Source organism: Mandrillus leucophaeus, unplaced genomic scaffold (genome assembly GCF_000951045.1).
Source record: "Mandrillus leucophaeus isolate KB7577 unplaced genomic scaffold, Mleu.le_1.0 Scaffold90, whole genome shotgun sequence".
NCBI classification, from domain to species: Eukaryota; Metazoa; Chordata; class Mammalia; order Primates; family Cercopithecidae; genus Mandrillus; species Mandrillus leucophaeus.
Window position 1 is genome coordinate 2,312,100 of NW_012109808.1, and position 6,698 is coordinate 2,318,797.

Here is a 6,698-nt window from a genome sequence, read left to right on the forward strand (position 1 = left end):
GGCAGAAATGGTACCTCCAAGCATCATTTATCAATCAAGAAAAATAGAAATGAAGTGATCTTATTCATTTGTAGTAAGAGGATAGGGAATATCTGTTCTAGTGAAAAATGTGAGTTAGAGAAACATTTTCAAACTAGGCCTATTTAAATTAGTTACAATGGTCTAGCCTTTGCTCACACCACAATTATCTTCCAGGAATATAGAAAGATTCTTAATTGACATAATTTTGTTTATGATAATAACATCTTCTTACAACTTGAACCTAGTTCTTGATCTAATAATGAATTAATAAAATCTGAATTTACCCAAAACGAATGTGCTTCCACAAAAGAGCTACTATATACCTTGAATATCAGTTCCTATTAACTGAATATACACAATATTCAGATAGTTTCTAGAACAACTTAACTCACAGCCTTCCAACTGGTGCACAATGAAAACTTTAGGAAATTTTACTGTAGGTTATCATCTGCAGTAAATAATCTCTACATGGGAAAATCAGTAGAAACATTAATAGCTTTTGCTTTTTTTGTTATTTAAAATAATTAGTTTTGGCACACGATGCTTTCTAAAAACCACTAATGTTTATATAGAATTTATAATTTTCAGAAACACATTTTCATACCATACTTCACTTGATTCAATAGCCATTTTGTTGAGTAGGACACGTAGTACTCTAATTCTTCTATGGATAAAAAAATTTGGGCTAAGAAAAATTAAGTGACTTACCTAACACTTTTAGTGTTTCCAGGCCCTTTTGGTACTCTAAAGTTCTTAAAATGCTTCCTCTAGGCTCCTAAGTGGAAGAGCTTACAAATCTCAGCACAGTGGCTAACTGACTTTTTTTCATAATAAGGTCTCACCCAAAGAATAATCAAGCTGAAGCCATGTGTGTTCGATGTTCCCTGTGTAAGGTCACTCCTATCACTCCAAGAAGTGATAGATCCAACCCTTGAGTCCAGGTCTTCTGCAGCCAAAACACTCTAACCCTGGGGTCACAGCCACAAAAAGGTACAACAGAATACAGTATCCATAGGCTATCACCCAACTTAAGTACTTTACAAATATCAATTACAATGGAACTGTAATGAAATGTCCGGGAAACTCCCCGTGTGAAAGTTTGCCAGCACACCCCAAGCTATATAAAGGATGGAAAGTGCAGAAGCCTCTTCTCCAAGTCCCTCTCCTAAGATCCTTGCCAACCACAAGGCCAGACATATGCAGACAGCCTGGAGAGAGCAGGTCTCCCAAACCAGATCTTACCAGAGAGCAGCACAGGGTCCACAAGCACAAAGAGCTGATTCCCACTGGCTTCTGCCTATGATGCCTTTCTCAAGCCCTGTCAAATGTGTGTCAATGTGGTAATGGCTGCGGGCCAAGATAAGGCAGTAAAATTGAAGAGTCAGATTCCTCCTCTTTCAACGACAGCAGCATGTAAACCAGCCCCACTGCAGCCTCAAAAAAAAAACCACACACACACACACACACACACACACACACACACACAAAACAAGTCCCTATGCTGACACATGCAGTGTCATCACTCAACAGGGAAAACATCCTGCCGATCCTGTGATGACGAACCCAGCAAACGTCATGGATAAGTGGGGTAGGGAAGCAAATAGGGGAGGAAGGTGAAGGTAAGGGGAAAATATTTAAAATTTTTAAACTGGAAGGTTTTAAAGATCAACAATTTCAGGTGTTATGAGAAAATTGAGGCCCAAGGAAATCAGGTGCACCAATAGGGATTGTGATCATGGGCCCAGAGTTAGGTTGTTTGGATTTGAGTCCTATATAGTCTTGGAGTCCTTTACAGTCTTGGACTCATAACTCAACCTCTTTAAGCTTCAGTTTACCCTTGTACAGCAAGAATTCAAAAACTCACTCCATAATTCTGAGGATTAAATGAGATAATGTACGCCAAGTACTCAGGACTGGATGTAATAAACCCTCTATAACAATGACAATGAAAACAGTAGGTGACCTTACAAGAGGGCTTACTGGGCCCCAGGCTCCATTCCAAACCCTTTATGAATGTTAGCTACCGCCAGCACTGCTGCTGTTGTTAAATGACTCGCCCAAGGTTGCATAACTTGTTCGTAGAAGTCCTGGGACTAGAATGCAGATTTCATGAAACCACTCCATTTCTGTCATGTGCAGATTCTGGTTTCAGTCATTGTTCAAGAAGTTCTAGATACTAAGTAGAGTCACTTGCTCAGCTACAGTGCCCAGAAGGCAGATTCTAAATCCTCTTCATTATAGATATAGGTGCACTCTGGCCAAGGAACCAAGACCATTCCTCAGAATGTATGAACGAAAAAAGAGCCCCAAAACTTTATCTGTCTTTCCTTCACATGTCCCAGACCAGACATGGGCTGGTGACAGACAATGACTGGTCCCAATGAAGACTGGTGGAAAAAATTGATCACATGGAACCCCCTATCATATTCTATACTATAAATCCATAAAATGGATTTTAGGTATTTGCCATAGAAGAGCCACACCAATAAGCCATAAGAAATTAGACCTTGAAAAGTGCTGTGCTAGCAGCTGGAAACCCACAGAAGAACACAATAATTGTGAGGTTAAGTTCATACTGGAATTAGTTTCTTGGTAAAAACCTCACCCCATTTTTAGAATGTGAATCATAAAATGAGGTTTAGAATCACCACAAATGAGTGGTGACTCAGTATCAGCAGGAGGATTGACCAACAGATGTTAAAAGTTTCAATGAAGTCTTGGAGTTGCCATTTCAGAGAGCTACTTCTTTCTCAGCATTGCTTATATACAAAAACTTGTAGAAGGGAGAATGCAATTGTCTGATAAGATGGGGGTCACAGAAGTAGTTTTGTCTTATGACAGTCCTCTAATTGCTTTTGTGAGACCTACATGTCTGGAAATGTACCAGTTACCCTTGAGACAGCAACCCTCAAGCAGCTCCCAACACAGCTGAGGAAAAAAGGATCCAGAGAACAGAAAATACAAGTCCAGAATAACTGCCCCAGCTAAAGGACATGCTGGGAGCGCCACAATTTAGCTGTAGGGAGATCTCTGAGAGCTGGAACCATATGGGACTGGGTGGGTTTCTGAGATCTGAAGGATGTCCTTGATTCTGGACCAACAGAGGGATCAGCGAGGGAAGCCTCTGGACAGGGGATCACTGTGACAGTAAGAATCAGAAGCAGACCTTAACGAGGTGTGTTTCTGTCTGAACAAGCCTCTGTCTGGTGACAGCAGAGGTATCTACTGGGGGAATATGGAGTGAAAGGATTGATTGACCATAGAAGCTAAGAAGAGTTCAAGGGGAAATGAGAAGCTGTGGGAGGTTTAAAAGCAGAGAGTGACTCAAGAAGTGTGCTTAAGGGAGATTAGCCTTCCTCAGACAGTGCTGGACAGGAGTGTGGTGATGGAATTTTTCAGCCATCAGTACCTCTGGTGTGTTACACAAAGCTGGGGGCGAGAGTCTTCAGGAACATGTACTGTTTCTGCCCATTCTAGGGCCTGAGGGTGCAAGGAAGAACAAAGCAGCATCTCTGTCCTCAAGCAGCTGTCAACTGCAGGGAGATACGACAGCAACCTAAAACAATAACCTCTGCTCTCTATCCTATTCTGGCAGTTAGTCACCAAAGGTAGGACAGCAGCAAGTAAGAGTGTTAAGAGACTTCTGAGAGCTTGAGCTACAGGTGGTCTTGAACTGTACCCTAAGCTGGAAAGGAGGGGTCTGAGCAAAAGAGCTGTGGGGCACAGGCATTTAGGAAGGGGGAGCAGGAATGGCACGTCTAGCCCACAGTGAGTTACACTCTGCTCATCTGAAGAGGGTGTCAAGGTGCCCTGGAAAAGGAGCTCTAAGTTTCAGAACGAGTTTGAGCTCTGGAGCCTACCCTCTCCATTCCCACTGCCAATGCCTTAGCTCAGCCCCTCATCATCTCTCACGCAGACAGTTACAAGTCTCCTACCTGTCTCCCTGCCCTCAGTATCACCTGCTCCAACCTACTATCCAACCTATCATGCTGGAGTGATCTTCCTAAAACCTGAAAATGGCTATGCCACAGCTCTGCTTCCAGCTCCTCAAAGGCTCCTCACAGGATAAAGTGAGGTATGAGAAATGAACAAAGGATTCCTGAGAGCAGGGGTTGCATGCTATGCCCTCAGCATTGAGCACAGTGCCTGGCACATGTTAGAAGCTCAATAAAAATTGTTGTATAAATGCAGGCACTTTGTGAATCCGGCCCTGATCCACCTCTCTAATCTCATGTGTCATTCTCTCCCCTTGTGAACCCTATATTCCTGATGAACTGAGTTATTTGAAAGACTGTGTTTTTGAATATACTTTGTCCTATTTGATCACTTGTTCATATATTAATTTAATACATTATTAAATATTATCTTTAGGATACATTTTCCCTACATTTTTATTTCATGAGCTCCTGCTCACCTTCAAGTCTTAGCTCAATCATTATCTCAGGCTTGGTTCAACAAGCATTTATGCCAAGTGGCAATCACTGAATGCAAAGATAAAGAACACAAATTATTTTGCTATAAAACCTTTATAATGTGCATGCTCATTGTTTTTTGTCTGCTCAATACCCAAAATCCTTTCTTTTTTGAGAAAAAAATATTATCTTTCCATCCCTCCTGGTAATTAATCCAGGCTTTGTCAACGGCTGCTAGAATATTGAGGGAATGCTAAAAGGTACAAGGGCCTTGAACACATGCAAGAGTGGCATGGCATGCGAACAACAGAAACTTGATGCAAGCCCAGAAGCAGGCACAACCTAATTCCGTGAAAATGGTGACAAGTGTGGCATCCTAATCAGACCCATGGTGTGACTCTGGCTTTGTTCACTGCTGGCTAGGTCCTGTGGCTCCTACCTATTTTCCAAGCCACGTTTGACAGTCATCTGGCAATCCAATGAGCTCTTTTGTACCTTTCAATAGACTTCTTTCCTGCTTATATTAGCCAAAATTAATTTCTGTTGCTTGCAATCAAGAACTCTGATCTATGGTGGTACTCCTCAACTTCCAGTAAGTAAAGTACCATACTTCCCACTGGTCCTTTATCCCCCATATCTTCTGAATGCTGATACTATCTTAACCTACACTCATTTACCAAATTATAATGAAATTATTTGCTAATGTGGCTATATGAGGAAAGGGACTTGATCTTTTGCTTCTTGATGTCTTTAACTCTTAGAATAGGGTATGGCTCTTAGTAAATGTTTGTTGGGTAAACAGGTGAATGAACGAACGAATGAATGAATGAATAAATTTGCCTTAATATACAGTAGGTAGCCTCTTCAGCTCTTCTGAGATGTTGGTAAATGTTTTAGGAAGGTTAATTTAAACACTCTGTGTAAAAGAGCTTTGGAGGAAATCTGCATATAGGGAAATATGTTCATTTCCCCTTCTCTTTGATCTAAAATTATATCATCCAATTCCAGTACAGTAGACACTAGACACAGGGGCTACTGATATGTGGCTAATCCGAATGAGTTGTTCACTTAAGTATAAAATGTACACCAGATTTTGAAGAGTATAAAAATGTATAAAATATCTAATAATTTTATACTGCTTTCATGTTAAAATGGTATCTTGGATGTATTAGCTTAAGTAAAACATACTGTTAAAATTATTTTCACCTGACACCTTTAATGTTTTAAAACAAAACTACTAAAACATTTAAAATCATACATAAACAGCCCATGCTATATTTCTTCCTTTTTTAACGGAGACAGGATCTCACTCTTGCTCAGGCTGGAGTACCAGGGCACTATCACGGCTCACTACAGCCTCGACCTCTGCAGGCTCACATGATCCTCCCACCTCAGCCTCCTGAGTAGCTGGGTCTATAAGTGCACACTATCACACCCACTTAATTTTTAAAAATGTTTCCATAGGGACAGGGTCTCACTATGTTGCCCAGGCTGGTCTCAAACTCCTGGGCTCAAGCAATCCACCCGCCTCAGCCTCCCAAAGTGCTGAGATTACAGGCACAAGTTACCACACCAGGCCTCATGGTATATTCCTATTGGACAGCGTTCCTCTAAAGCAGTCCATCTTTTATTTCATCCTTGATTTTGAAGGCTACTTTTCACAAGACACAGAATTCTTCCTTCAGTATTTTGCCTTTTGGTCTGAATGTTTCTAAGGAGCAGCTAATTATATGTAATTACTCGTGCTTATATAATGTGTCTTTTTTCCTCTAATGGCTTTCAAGATTTTCTCTTTATCTTTCATTTTCAGCAACTGCATTTGGATGTAGTTTTCTGTGAACTCATTTTACTCAAAGTTAGTGGAGTTTCTTGAATCTGTTTGTCAGTATTTTTCATTAAATTTGGAAAAATTGAGTCAGTATTTCTCCAAATGTGTTTTTCTGCCCCTTTTCCATCTCTTCTGTAAGTCTGCCCTTGCGTTCATTGACTCTTTCTCTTCTCACCTCCATTCACCCATAAGCTTATCCTGTGAATTTTGTATCTTAGTTATTCAGCTTTTCCATTCTAGAATGTTCTTTTGTAGTTTCTATTTCTCTGCTGCGATGCCTTATATATTCACTCATTGTGACAATATTTTCCTTTAGTTCTTTCAACGTATTTATAATGGCTGCTTTAAAGACTTTGCTAAATCCGACCTTTGGACCATTTGGGATTAGTTACTATTGACTTTTTTGGTTTGTTGTTGTTGTTGTTGTTGTTGTTGTT

The 6,698-nt window shown here is 40.5% G+C and overlaps 1 protein-coding gene across 1 annotated transcript in view; it reads right to left on the reverse strand.

Moving 5' to 3' along the window:
• STON2 (stonin 2) overlaps positions 1 to 6,698 on the reverse strand; it is a 184,139-nt gene that overhangs the window by 155,220 nt on the left and 22,221 nt on the right. The window lies entirely within an intron of this gene.